Source organism: Eubalaena glacialis, chromosome 14 (assembly GCF_028564815.1).
Source record: "Eubalaena glacialis isolate mEubGla1 chromosome 14, mEubGla1.1.hap2.+ XY, whole genome shotgun sequence".
In the NCBI taxonomy this organism is placed as follows: domain Eukaryota; kingdom Metazoa; phylum Chordata; class Mammalia; order Artiodactyla; family Balaenidae; genus Eubalaena; species Eubalaena glacialis.
In genome coordinates, this window is record NC_083729.1 from 87,232,844 (window position 1) to 87,248,664 (window position 15,821).

The following is a 15,821-nucleotide window of genomic DNA, read 5'->3' on the forward strand; positions in this document are numbered from 1 at the left end:
TAATCATCATCATCATTATTATTACAATTTTTTTTTCCTTTTGCTCCTACTGACTCATTAACATTTACTTCAGTCTCGGCATGGATGATCAATCTTTATTTTTTCAAGCTCAGCAGTGAGATTTTCCTACAGAATGTGCTTATTATTATTGATGAATGCAATCCCTTCCAAGGAATAAATTTCATTGCCACAGAGCAGATCTTGGAATTTACGTCTATTGCTTTGGATCTCCTTGAGGTCAAGGACCACACATTAATGTCAAACGTGTTCTCAGCAGACAGCACAGTGCCTGGCACATAGTTAGGTACCCAATCAAAGTCTGTGGAATGGATGCCCGGCAATTAGTCTTGGGCAGATGAAAAGATGACTCAAAAATGAAGGAAGAGCGTGCTGAGATCTCAGCCTTCCACTACCTATGACCTTCCTTTTTGGGCTTCCCCAGGGTGCCCGCCTTTGCTGAGACTGTCCTGGTAGATGGAGCAGTTCAGAGGTCAAGTGCAGATGGAGGGCACACACAGAACATGGCAGCAGACCCTGACATCAGCTCAGCACACAAAAGGACACAGTAAATGTTTGTTCAATTCAACAGCCCATATTGTTCTAAGACCCAGCAGCTGAGCTTCCATTCCCGGGAAGCTGTTTATTAACAGGGTATGATCCAAGATCTCACAACCATGGATCAGGAACTGATAACGCTGGTGGGTAAGCTGATGTCCCTTTTATGCTATAGGCAACTGTGCAGTCTTTGCAGACATTTTAATTAATATCTGGAAAGGCTGCTCATAGGAAAATGAAGTCATCATACACACATTTTGGTAACATTTATTGAGCCCCAATTCAGCTGTGTGAGGAGTTGAGGATACAGAAATGAATAATTCACAGCCCTTCGTCCTCATGGGGCACCCCACCGTGGGGTCCCAGTTGTAACATAAACCAGTAAGTTCAATACCAGAATCCAAATATCTACGCCCGGAAGAGAAACGGACAGAGCTAGTAAGAGCCAAGGAGGAAAGTGCAAACGCATGGGTGCAAGAGCACGACAGTCACTGAAGCATCTACTGATTCCACCGGCCGTGTCTCTACAATGAGCACGCGTGCCCAGAGCACGTCTGAAGTGAGAACAGGGACCTACTGGTCCACGTTCAGGTGCAAGTTCTTTATGCTTCTCATTTCCCCGCACTGAGTTGGGTTCTACTGTTTAAAGATCTATATTTTTCATACAACAAAGTCCCTACACCCCAAGCACCCACTTCCCACATTACTACTTTATGCACACCTGTTACCCATACACAGGGGGAGGTCTGGGTATGTTCGAACAGGCATAAACTCATCTTTAGGGGAGGTTGAGCGTGTCTCAAGGACAGTTTTGATTAAGTACAATGTTCATCCCATAGACCGACTTTGAGTCTAACGGCTCCAGAGGATGCTCAAAGCACTTCAGACATGCAGGACCTGCACGAAGGGGCAAGCCTGACGCCCCTACAGGGTCGCAGAGGATGAAAAACGGCCTGTGCTTTTAGTATGCAACAACTTGCTTCAAACACACCATACACACTGAACCATGCTTCCATCGATCTCCTGCTCGAAACCTGATTTCTCTCCTCTGCTTATATTAACAGGTTAAATACTTTTTCAAATAAAATAAAAGCTCTGAAGTCAAACCAATCAGGATGTTGCCCATAAATGTAAATCTCCAAAACCTCTAGAAAAAAGCATCTTAGCGGATATGCCGACCTAGGTCAATTTCTACCGAGTCTCCGACCAGCTCCTGGGGGCTCCCACACTCGGAGTGTAAAGTGATGTGCAAGGTGGTACTGGACTCTCTTGAACGTGGTGGACTCCTGCTTCCTTGAAGGAAAGGGGCTGAAAACTGCACCTCTCATCTCCCTACTTCTCATTATGCCTCTACTTGTGCAGACGGACACTAGCTTAGAAGTGAGTAAACGATTTTCCAAAGTTTCCAAATTAGAAACTTTTGAGCTGGATTGAGCTGGAAGCAATCCAGCCCCAGAGCCTCTCCAGGTTCCAAACCTTCAAAATATGAAATGTCCTGATCAGAGAACCATGAATGTACATGGAGGTAGCACAGAGCACATGAGAGGCTATTTCATGCTTCAGGGTCCATCAGGCTATTGTGGGACAGATGTACTAATATGGGAAAGGAAATGAAAGTTTCAGGCTAAGCAACTTCACGAAAACCTCAAAACGGTAGCAGAACAGCATTATGTCCATCTTTTTAATACTCACAACATGAAGCCGGGGATTCTTCCTTAAACACAAGTTCCCTACAGCTCTTTGTCCACATAGATATTTGCAAGTGATATTTATAGGTCATCTTCATAGAATGTACTCACCTAATTATATTTACAAAACTAGAACAAACTGGACTTTGTTTGCCAGTATCCAGAGGAACTTTATTAAAAGCCACTGACTGATAAAAGAAACTTGCTTCAAAAGCTTAGTATATCTGTATAAACTAAGTGAGGTCACTCTTTTTATCATATCACTTCAGGTAAATAAGGCCAGTTCTAAGCGTTCTTCAATAGGAAACATAGAAAGAAGCCAGAAAACAAGACACGGGTCCTCTGGCAGGACTTGGCGATTTGCTGGATAATGAAGTAATACCCCTCTGTGGCTTGTGATGGTCCAACCTCAAGTCACCTGAAGAAAGAATTTTATCATCCCAACACTAAGGGATATGTCAAATTAGTTGGGAGTGAGTTCAGACCAACTCTCTCAGGTGCAACAGCCTCTGACTATAAAACTCAGATCACAAAATACATGGCACAGCAGTGTGCTATGTACAAATCATATAAATGCAGAAACCAAACCTTCCTGATTTGGATTAAATGCTATAGATTAAAGCCACCTTTTTAAAAAAGTACAAAATATATTTTAGATCAGTTTAAGATATTTTGGGCTTTCTGACTTACTTCACTCTGTATGACAGACTCTAGGTCCATCCACCTCACTACAAATAACTCAACTTTGTTTCTTTTTATGAGAGAAAAACAAATACCGTATGCTAACACATATACATGGAATCTAAAAAAAAAAAGGTCATGAAGAACCCAGGGGCAAGATGGGAATAAAGACGCAGACCTACTAGAGAATGGACTTGAGGACACGGGGAGGGGGAAAGGTAAGCTGGGACAAAGTGAGAGAGTGGCATGGACATATATACACTACCAAATGTAAAACAGATAGCTAGTGGGAAGCAGCCGCATAGCACAGGGAGATCAGCTCGGTGCTTTGTGACCACCTAGAGGGGTGGGATAGGGAGGGTGGGAGGGAGGGAGACGCAAGAGGGAAGAGATATGGGGATATATGTATATGTACAGCTGATTCACTTTGTTATAAAGCAGAAACTAACACATCACTGTAAAGCAATTATACTCCAATAAAGATGTTAAAAAAAAAAAAAGATATTTTGGGCTATTTTTAAGAAATGGCATGGGTAAATGGAAGTAAAAACTCTGCTAAGTATGAGAAAACTCACAACCAATTATGTCACATAATTGAAATTAAGTCCATGGACAGACTCAGTTCAAGAAGAAAGTATATATTCCTTCATTGTATCGTTAAGTCTGACTGCCTACCTCCTTTGATATAACTTTAACTTTATGTTGACCTCAGTTATTTTTTTTTAAATGAATCTAGTTTCTTGTTCCCTAGAACTTGTATTAATCATCTGAAAAACCACTTTAATCAAAGCATGCCTTCTTACAGTAAAATGCCCTCTTCGAACAAAGCACTTTCTGATATCACATGGCACTGCCCTCACTTGATTTCGATTCAAGTACACAGTGCTATAAAATAAAAAGCAATTCAAAACTTTTAAAATAAATGTGTTTTCACTATAACATTTTACAATGTTATAAAACATTGTATAGGGGGGAGGGGAAGACTAGCTGAGGGGCTTCTATGTTTCTTTAAAGCACCAGCCATTAATGGGCTAAGTTTCCCACTGGGACCCTGGAAGTTAGCTTCAAAACACAAGCTCAAATGTATGTATTTTCCAATCTACATTTCTCAATCTACGTTCTCCAATCTACGTTTCTCAATCTATGTTCTCTCTAGCCTCATGTCTGGGAGGCCTTCATGAGACCTGAGAGGTGTGTGCTTATAATTGCCCTCACAGCACATCTGGGTGGGATTTAGTAACTTGCCTACACTTTTGCATACTCAAGTTCTAACCACCATGAGTTTAAGACTTGAAATTGAAATTCATATAAAAGAGGGTTTAAAGTCACTGAATGAGTCTGCTTTTTTTTTTCCTTAAATTTCATAATCTTGTCAATGGTTCATAGTTTTAAGACACTGAATAAGCAAGGATTATCATGACCCCAGGATCGGTTTGCTTTATAACAAGTCAACAAAATGATGAAATAAATACAATGGCGTCTGCCCATCTCATTACTTTTGCTTGCTTCATGCCCTGAGTGTGATGGGTCTGGTGCTCAGAGTCTCCATTCACTGAATAGTTGTTGAGCTCAAGCCACTCGCTGGGATGTCAAGCAAAGCAGTCTGCAGGCTCTGTCCACAAAGAACTCTTAGGGTGGCCACCAAGGGAAGCCACAGGGTACAGTTCCTTTTGAAGGGAGGGCAAGGTATTGAATTCACGGCCAAGAATAGACTGGACCTTTCTGGGTACCAGCCCAGAAGGACCCCAGCTTTGAGGGCTGGTTGAGGTGCTGGAAGACCTCCCATGGATTCTTTGCTTTTTTCATTTCACTGAGTGCATAATTAAAGCCACTGTTATTTATGGGCACTGTTTAGAGATCACTGTGATACTTTTGTCGTTGTTTGATTTATAGAAACACACTATAAGTAATTTGCATCGTGAGGTTTGCTATGTACCCTCTTCAGTCCATGGGAAACGAGATGTTAAACAGTGCAGTCTTTGTAACTATAAATTAGGTGCATTTATCTTTCCTAATTTAGCACTACAATCAGTGCATAGATGATACAGCTGACTCTGCTCATTTTTCTCTTTGAGAAAGAGCATTTCAGAAGATATTTCTCCTCATTCCAGATTTTATGCTGATTAAAAAAAAAGATCTGGTAACAGAGCACTCTCCAGTTTTGTGGGGCAAGTAGCAGCCACTGCTAAGAGAATGTTGCACTGCACAGGCATCCCATGTATTAACAGCCTTTCCCACACCACGTGCGCCAGAGCACTGCCTGCAAACTGCGCAAGGGGCCTGTCGAATGGCGCTGACTTCCCCTGCTCACAGACAGTACTGTACATGGGACACCGTGCCACCTTACAAACTCTGTCTGCCCGGCTGAACTGGACGAACTAGGAGGGCAGGGACGGCTTCTCGAATTCATCCATGTCTGGCATGTACACAACACTCTTCAATGTCAGTTGCATACCTTAGGATCAGAGAATGCATCTTCAAGAGTTTAAAGGGCTACACAGAGAGGCAGCAAGGGAAACAGTCTCCATGGGACCCTGTGGACTTCTGAGTTAATCATATTTTCCAATTAACTTTTCCATCGTGCTACACAGATCTTCTTGTTCTATTCGTGATCATAATATACAGTTTCAATAATGTGGGTTTTTTTTTTCTTATTGACGTTAAATATGCTCCTAAGAGTTGCACTGCAATGAAGTAATTACACAGAAAGGCAAACCAGATTTGCTTGTCAGATAATAAATATATATGTTCATAATCAGAACAGATGTATATTTCCAGAAAGGAGTGTAATGGAAAGAAGAAGGTGGTGTGGAAATTCTCAGCCCTGCACCACTGGTGATGCATTTCACCTGAGATCTCTTTTAAACAAACACAACATTCTAAAAACTAAAGGCTTGGGGATGAGTTGGAGAAAGTTCCTTTGAGGACCCATCAAGAAAGCAATGAGCTTGAACTAGAGGTGGTGGTATTTAGGGTAAGCATTTGAAAGACTCTTAAACATGAGGCTTGAGAGCTGGTAGAGCAGACAACTAAAGATGGCTGGAGGTGTTAGGAACAGGATAGTCCCAGCAGGGAGATAGGCTTTAATACTAGTGTCAACCCAGCTGAGCATCATGACCTTCCTTGAATCTGTGACCTACGCACAATGCCCCGTGGGTACTCCAGGCCTGGGGAGGAAGCACCAGCATCTCTAGGGTAGCCAATCATGCCTCTGGAATGGTTTAGAATGACAGCACGAGGAATTGAAAGGGGACATATGACACAACAGAATGAGAAGCGGAAGCCTTGCATGAAGTCTCCCCGTCAGAAGCTGGGCTTCTGGTTCCTGATGCTTCTCCCCACCACTTCACTGGAGGGGACAGTGATGTCTAGATGAAGCCTACGGTTCTCTTTTAGTCCCATGGTTGGACATTTTGACACTGACCTATCAACTGCACATTTCCAGGTCTAGAAGGTGAACAGAAGTTACGTGAGTTTTCATAAAGTGGTGAATGTCAAAAACGTTTCTAAGAAGGCTCCTCTGTGACCCAGCACATAAAGAGCTACAAAGGCAATTCCCTAAAACAACAGAGGGACCTACAGGACCTCAGAGGTGCTGCACATGTGTCCATAAGGGCCTCAGTGGCAGCCCAAGACCATGGAAGCAGATCACCTCTCAGCGGGGCAGAGCAGCAGGGGAAGGTCAGAGGAGGAAAGTCCTGACAAACCTCCACCTGCGGGACGGGGCAGGGATGCCGTGAGCTTAGCCCAACAGTGAGGGCTGCGCTGGTCCAGGGACAGCAAGAGAGTAGATCCTGTTGACTTTCTAGACAACTTGTGTTAACAACAGATGTTTACATACAAATGGTTACCCTGTTAGAGTTCCCCTCTTCTCTCTGACCCACAGGGGAGCAAGCTTGCACTCCAGTGCTCAGAAAGGACCAGCTGGGAAGGAGCACTTCCAGCCTCAGGCAGGGCAACCTCTTCCTATTACTGCCTAAGGGAGAGGAAGCGGCACCAGGTTCTTCTGGTGCATTCATTCTGCTCTCGCACCAGGCAGGAAGCTTCAGCCAGCCTCTCAGGAGAAGCTGCGGTTTCCAGCATCACCTGAGCCCACTGGGATTGGAATGTTTAATTCCGAGGAGAAGAGAGACACATCAAAGACCACCTTCTCTTATCCGCCCTATCAGCTGAGATTTCCACCTACATCTGCTGCTTATGTTTTATTCCTCAATTAGTTCTGAATCCAGGACAGGAAGAGAGAGGTGTGTTTACACCCCTCTTAAAAACCTGACATCTTTATGTCTGAAAAGGGAGGTCACCTAATGTTTAGCTTTGGCACAGGGAAGGCAAACGCCCCCTCCAGCACGGGTGGCATTCTTTCCTCCAGAACCTTGGAGACACCTCAGAATCCCTCTCAACACAGTGTTCCTGGCACCCACCACCACCAATAAGCTGCCATTGCAACATGAAATATAATCTATTTGTCATCCCCGACCTTGCATATTAGAGGCGGGCTGTGTTTTCTGGAAAACTCCTTCTTACCGTACTTAGCCAGACAGACTTCTCCCCCTCGGCCATTCATTCATTCACTGTACAAATATTGAATAAGCAGTTTATAACTCAAATGGGAGAGAAGGAAGCAGACATTTTCTTTAAGGAACTTCTTTAAAAGAATTAAGTACTGAGGATAATAAAGTACCATGAGCCCGACTGAGAAGAGACATATTCTCACTACCCTCGTGGCTACAATTTAGAAAGAAGGAAACTCAAACATTTCCAGAGATGTTTGGAAATGAGAGAATGGCAGGCCATCCCGCCCGCACGAGGGTGGTGATCTTATGTTCCATTTGATGGCTGAGACCTTTCAGAGATGTTAGCATCACCACATGGATGTTTCTAGGACCCTACAAACAGCCCCATATGGAAAAGCCTACAGTCTGTCCCCAAACTCTCCCACCACTCTATTTTGAAAACACTCACGATTTGAATACACTTCAATTCTTTCCATTCCTCTGAAGGTTATCAGAAAGTAAGGTATCAGAGTGTTGAACAACATGGAGGAAGGAGCTGAGAACATTTGCTCGAAACAATCTGACTTCGAATTAACAGCCTTCCTGGTAAATAATCCAGTTACTCATCCTCCATCAGCAGAAGTAAAAGGAAGAAAGGGAAGGAGGTGGGAAGTAAGAAAATGAATTCAAACAAAAACAAAAACAAAAGCAAAAATGGCCTCCAAAATCAGAAGAGGAAAAACACACATACTCATTGGCTGATCTTGGCGCATATATAGATAGATAGGTTGATCGATAGATGGGTAAACTGACAGATCGATAGATATATAGGTGAATGTCCAGGGAGAGAGCTAGAGAGAAAGAGGATTTTCCAAGATGCTTGGAAGGAGAAGGAAGTGTAACCCAACACTCCTGTGTTGTTTTTTTTTTTTCCCCCTTTCTACTTCTTCCTTGCTATTATTGTTCAGAGACTACAGCCTTTTGGGAAACGAAGTTGCGTATTAGCTGGGTATTAATTAGAGGATGTAAGTTCGCTGGTACAGAAGGATTAGCATGAGCTCACCACACGATGCTCAGCTAATCCCTCACCTGAGGCACCGAAGCCACCATGGCCTGGTGTTGCTATGTGGGCAGGAGTCCCCAGGAAATCTAGAGGATCACTTCCTGACGGCTTCATACACTGAGTGCCAGCACCTGGCCTGCTTTGATGATGGGTTTTACCCTTAAGAGACCACCCAGGAACTGAAGGGACAAGGAAGCCAGCTGAGTTTCTGAGAGATGTTCAAGCAGCTACCAGGAGGATTACAGAATCAAGGCATTCCTGTTATCTGTCAAATCCACAAACATTCCTACACAGACGGGAGGAAATGCCATTTGGGCCTGTGCTTACGCAGTTTATAGCCTGTAACTTCATGTTCTAATTTTTTTAGAACACTAAGGAGAAGTTCCAAAATATTAAAGGAACCAAATCTAACCTCAAATTCAGAAGTCCCAGAGAAGGGAAAAGGAATCAGGGTGCATTCGTTTTGTTTGAAGATGCTGGCTCATGGGGAGAAATCACTGGACTTCCGAAGTGCAAACACACTTGTCGGAAACGCAAACACTATTTAAGGTACTAATGACCTTCATCAAGAAAAGAGTTTCTTCCTTCAATAATTATTGGCGCACACTTTCTGCCCTCAGTCCAGACAAGAGCCCGAGTTGGATCTGTGTGTGGCATCCTCCGCAATCAGAACATCTCAGTAAGTGGAGCCCTCAGACACTCAGGTATGATCCAAGGACATCTATGACTATATTATGGGCCGCAAACTCCGAAAGTTACATTCTAAAAGGATTATTTATATTCAGGAAGAAAAGAGGAGGAAAGTGCAATGTATTTCATGGTGGACAGACATAAGAACCGCGAAGTGCTGGTCTGACAGGCAGGGAGACAAAGGAAAAAGGTAATTCACAAAGATACACAGGAGCATAAAAAGGAGATGCACGTATAAAGGACATACAATTTAAGTGAACTGAAGGGTTCTTAACAGAAAAGATTTGAGAACAGTAAGCCTTTATTTAAGGATCCGAAGTCTAGTGACACATGGTCTAACAAACATGAGAGTATTTATGAGAGTGTGGTCATAACTGGGGAGACTGTCCTAGAATACCCAGAACACATGGTCCCTGGATTAGATGGAAAAGGTTACAAAAAGAAAGTATCAGTCACTTAGGTACTTCCAGAATCATCTATACTTTAATACTGGCTTTAGCCTTTCCATACCTGATGAATATTAATAGATGTTTTAGGATCAAAACCACCAGAGTGTGGATCCTGGTTCCATCATCCAGAGCTCCCTTTGTTCAGGTTCCCAGCTTCTAAGAGCCTCAGTTTCACCATCAGTTAAAATACCGACCCACTTTAATTATCTTGAAGCTTCGAGTGTTTCCCAATACACAGTAACTGCTCCCCAAATGGCCACCATTATCATTCGTTCAGTAAACAGTTACTGAGCCCCTACAAAAGGAGAACAATATCTGCCATGTCTTCAAGGAAAATTTATAGGCAAGACAGATGTGCACAACCAAGTTAGATTAGCTGTAGAACTGTGGGCATGTTATCTGGCCTCACTGATTGCAATTCTGTCATCTGTAAAATGGGTACAGTAAGAGTATGTATCTGATGTGGCTGCAATGAGGATCCAGTAAGTTAATACATGTAAAGTGCTTAAAATAGCAAATGGCATATAGTAAATAACGATGATAGTGATAATGATGATGATGCTAATTTTATGTGTCAACTTGGCTTGGCCATGGGGTACCTAGATATTTGGTCAAATACCAAATGGAGCTAGATATTGCTGTGAAGGTACTTTTAGATAAGATTAGCACTTAAATCCAGAGACTCTGAGTAAAGCAAATGACCCTCCATAGTGTGGGTGGGCCTCATTCAATCAGTTGAAGGCCTTAAAAAGACTGAGATCCCTGAGGAAGAAGGAATTCTGCCTCCAGACTGCCTTTGGAGTCAGACAGACTGCAACACCCACTCTTCTCTGGGTCTCCAGCCTGCCAGCCTGCCCTGCAAATTTTAGCCTGGTCGTCAGTTCCCACAATCATGGAGTCAATCCCTTAATATGAATCTCAATCTCTCTCTCTCTGTATATATACTGTGCATTACTTTGCACAGTATGTGTGTATGTGTGTGTGTGTGTGTGTATACATTCTTATCATATATATACTCTTACTCTTTATATATGTATGCATATGTATGTCTATGCATATGTACATATACACAAACACATACACACACACCCTATTGGTTCTGTGTCTCTGGAGGACCCTAATACAAATGTTATTCTTTTATTATTACTTTATGGCCAAGGAAGGTGAGACATGCAAGGGATCAATACCACAAGCAAGATTCCATCCTGATTAACTTTTTCTGCAAGGATCATCCTGTTTGTCTTGGTTCCCTTAAAACATGGGCAGAATGTCAAGAGGACGATTTATTTAACCCACACCTGGTTGTTTCTGTTCTGTCAGAAAATAAATACAAATGTTTAATTAAGATGCCCTTCAGTAACATTTAATGTTCCTGATCACACCATGCGCAAAGGTCTTTATAATTAACTCACCCACTCACATAAACACAATGACTAAATTCTTTGATTTAGAAGAGAAGAAGGCCTCTGTTGGCCCTCATTTTCACTTGGTTAAAGAACACCTAAGCCCCTTTCCTACACAGTAGTTCCTTCCTGTTTAGATCGACACTGTATCTAAGGAGCATTTAAATATTTGCAACAAATTGGAATGAATTACCCAGAAACATCCAACTACATGCAGCTTTGGAAAGGCTCTGATATATTAAAGTAGAAACTAATAATTTTCTTTAATATTTCTTAACTCCAGACAGGGACAAATATAGCTATTTGTTAAAACTAAACTTCCAGAAACATTTGATATTCTGCCTACTTCTGCTAGATTAATGAAACACTTGAAATAGAAAAAGTGAAATCTACATGTCTTTCATTATCTGTTTATGGCATTAATAAGAACAACTCTGCTAATTACTCTATTGTCAATTTTCTATTGAGATAAATTTAAGTTGTTAAGAGTACATAAAAGCTTTATATTTAAGACTTGTACAATGACTATATTGTGCTGATGGGGCCTGTAGCACTGAGATTACAGTCAGATGTGCTCCACTGTACTGAACTAAAAGCTAGTTTAGGGAAAAAATACCCCTCCACAAACACTGAGATCTTAGATTTCTCATTAAAGTTTACCTCCAAATGTATATACGTCTGACGTGCCAAATGACTCACGCTATAATCTTAAATCAGGAGACCTGATGCACCAGAGTTTCTGTGTACGTTTGCACTGACTGCTCATAGGGTATGTGTATGCTATTCCATTTAATCTGTTATATGGGCTTTCCTCTGTGATTATAAAATATTTTTTTACCAATTATTAGAAAACTATCTCTCTGAAGTTGATAGAATTTTCCAGTTTTCCAAATTATCTTCCCAGATAATTTGCTTTCAGAAAGCAAACTATAACTAAAACCAGGAGGTAATTCCATTTTGTTATGCTTTCTGTCTGCCGTATTCTCACCTATGTCTCCTGACCACCCGCTTCTCACTCCCTCTTCATTTTCCAGATTGCTAGGTCCATCGTAAAGGGAATCAGAAAAGGTCTGCAGAGGCTGAAGACCCGGTGTTGGAGAATAAGCATTTCCAGGATGTCACTCTGAAATGAAGCCCTGGATGGGGAAATGAGCTTCTGCTGCTATCGAGAACAAACCAGGACAGGCAAGGCCCACCAAGAAGGAGGGTCCTGCTGAGGGCCGGTCATCAGGGTACGGACGCAACCATCAGGGGAGTTTCTCCGGCAGTCAGAACAAAAGAAACCTGCTCAGTGCTGCTCTAAATTCACAGGGACTGCCAGGAATTCCTCAGAGACTAAGCAGCCATTCCTGCTATGTATGAGAGGCTCTGCCCAAAAGATTTCCGTGGGTAGACGTCTTAGGGGCAGTCTAACAAGTTACTATGCTATTGTTATGTTATATGAGCCGCCTAGCATGCTATGTGCAGTAAACCCCTCGATTGTACATAATTTCAATTATACATGGTGGCAGAGACTGCTAGCTGCATGTCACTATCCATTCACCCCTTCCTCTTTACTAACAGCACCCAAATTTTGTTGGACAAGGCAATGTACCCACTTTACAAACCGCATTTCCCAATTTCTGCAGAGACTATTCATGTGACTAAATTCCTTTCAATGACATGTATAGAAGTTATCTGTTAGGGACTCTGAGAAAGTTTCTTAAGTGGAGGCTTACTCAGCTGGTAGCCTCCCTTCTGTTCATCCCCCTTCTTCCTCCTTCCTATCAAGAACAGTGACGTGATGGCTGGAGCTGCAGTAATAACTACATTGTGACAATGAAGTAACTTGGAGGAAAGAAGCTACACACTAAGGACAGTAACACAAAGGATGAGCCTCAGGCACTGATGACATCATGGCTAAACAGCCTGTTGAGATCAATCAACCGATCAATCTTTTAAAGATCCACATAGTTTATCTCCCAGGTACCTGTGGTCACTCGTTTTCCTCTAGTCAATCATGCAGCACTTACTGAGTGCCTACGGTGTGCCAAGTGCTGAAGATACAAAGATGGGTGAGATGCAGTCCATGCCCTCAGGAGCTAATAGTCTACTGGGGGAAACATTCAGGTAAGCAGTGGAGTACATGTTATATTACAGTAAGATGCTTGTTATTCATCTATTCAGAAGATGTCTTCTAAGCACTTGCTAAGTGCTAGTTGCTCTCCTAGCATCACATGACAATGAGTTTATATTCCAGATGGCATGGGGAAGAGCAAGGGAGGAAAACAAAAATAATAAAGAGAAAAAATTAATGAACAAGGCAGTTTCAGAAAATAAGGGTGATGTGATAGAGGGACTGCTGGGGGGCTATTTTAGATATGGTGGCCAGAAGGAGCCTCTCTATAAAGGTAACATATAAACTGAGATCCTGAACAAAGAGGAAAAAAACAAAAACAAAAAAACAACCCTGTGAAGAGGTAGGGGAGGAACATTCCTGGCAGAGGCAGAGCAAATGCAAAGGTCCTGGGGCAGGTATAAGCTTAGCATGCTGGAGGATGGTGCTAATAACTCGCAGAGAAACCCTGAGCCCTGACTGGGGGGAAGGGAGAAGCCAAGGAAGTTTTCCAAGTTGGCCTTGGCTGCAACCACCACCCCCTCCTCTCTACAGCAAAGGGATTCCCCGCAGAGAAGGGGCACAGCGACTGAATCCCTGCTCCACGCCACCCTCCCCGTTCCGTCCCACCGCTCACCTGGCTCAGTGACACCACCATCTGTGTCTCACTCCCAACATATATTCCTTCCCTGGGAAACAGTCACATGAGACTCATAGAAAAAACAGAAGAAACCCATCCTTCCCCTTCTGTGTTGGAGGACAATATTTTTTGGCAGCATCTCCATCGCAAAAGTGATTGTCGTGACTAAGACCCAGCCTGTTCCCAATTCAACGGCCATTCAAAAGTTCACTAAAGTCCCATCCCTGTTCAAAGTTTGCCAGGGACCGCTGATCAAAAGGGTCAACTGCATCTTCCCTGACCATATGCCACGCCTGTGTAGAAGAGAAACAGCCCCCAGGACCTCAAAGCTGCAGACAGCACACAGCAAGGGAAACGAATACAACTCAGGCCCCTTACTCCAAAATCTTGACCGAGTCCTGGGGGAGGACCCAGGAACAGTCTGCAGTCCCGAGGACACTTCAGTGGCTCCAGGACAAATACCAAGAAGAGGGTGATAGCCTGATGCTTCTGGTTTAGTTCACCATTATTTGAACCTTGGGAAATGCAAGAAACACACTAGCCCACTGACTTTAGAAGATTCACAGGTGATATATCCGATTTTCACTGGATGATGATATTATACATACAATGATTCTTTGATCATTAAGAGAAAATGTGACACTGTCCTCTTCTCAAGCCCAAAAGAGCTCTTTTCCTCTGGAAAAAAATGAGAGATTATCGAGTGAAAGGGTTTTTCTTCATTTTAGTGAAGATCCTTTCTTTCCTTTCACAGATTTACTGCCCTCAATAACTGTCAGATTATTACCTGGTGATCTATTTCTAATGAATTCAACTTGGGTAAAAAAGAAGCCCAACGTGGAATAATCAGTTCTCATCAGTTTCCTATTACCCCTCCGCTGACTGTTCACAGCCTCCCATGTAATAATGGAGCTAATGACCGTCTTGTGGAGTCTTCTGGTGCTTGCTTTCTTGTTTGTTTCTCTCAGATTAGTACTTTATTTAAAACTGGGACCAGTAGATCGTTTTTCCCACTGAAGTCTCTACTTGCAATTTTTGCCTGCATGTTCATCAACATTAGACTGAACGCTGGCTTTCAACCTAACCCACATTAGCTTTTTGTTCTAATGGCCAAAACTAGCATTGGGGTTGATTATCTTGAGTTGGAGTTGATTATATTCTTTGCACGTTGTCACAATGTGAATATTTCTCATTGAAAATCAAAGCTATTAAATGTATTAGCTGTTGCCCTAATCAGGAATAACATCCATATTAGGGATCTCCTAATAACTGAAGTAGGACTGATTAGACAAAAACTCAACTTAAGGCCAAGCAGACTCATTGGTGGTGGAGAATCTGAATTCCTGCTTCTTCAGAAATGCAGAGGTTGGTGACAGCTTCCCATCCCCATCAAATTACACCATCTACCAGGGGCTCTAGCACCGAAGAAAACATAGCAAGAACTAGCCCTTCTTTCACTGCAGGTCAAGAAGTTGACATTCTAGGGAAAAGTCAACATGCTCTATCTACTACTTTTGCTTTTTGCATTTTGCAGTACTAACGTGCTACGAACCACACTTGGCCCTGGTGGTTCAAAGAAGGATAAGACAAGGCAGTGAGCGACAGAACTCCCAAGGAGCTCCGCTCTATCTGGGGTGACATATAGTCAGTGGCTCACAGGACCCAAATCCAGAAAGAGATTTCTTTTTCAAGCTAAAATATAATAATCACAGCTTTAAATATATGTTATTTTACATTCAACTAAGAAAAGAAATGGACCTTAAGAGGCTACCTGTTGGGTTATTTTAGACAGACTTAGAGAAAATTGGGTCCTAAGGAGTTTGTGAATCTGTGACATATGCTCATTAATGTGGTTTGCCCATTTAGGCATCCCACAGATAACAGACACCCACTACGTGCAGGCACTGCACCAATGCCAGAGGAACAAAGGCAAGACGTGACCGCCTCCTCCCAAGAGGACCTCGTCCTCAGAGATGAGTGAATATACAGAGGTAACTCAGAATACAGAACGATGAGGGCTGATCAGAGATACAAACCAAGCACAGAGCAACCAGCGATCAAAGA

At 42.7% G+C, this 15,821-nt stretch overlaps 1 protein-coding gene across 3 annotated transcripts in view; it reads right to left on the bottom strand.

The window, feature by feature from the left end:
- The window catches only part of AFF3 (ALF transcription elongation factor 3), a 558,597-nt gene that overhangs the window by 391,989 nt on the left and 150,787 nt on the right, over window positions 1-15,821 (bottom strand). The gene's annotated exons all lie outside the window — the stretch shown is intronic.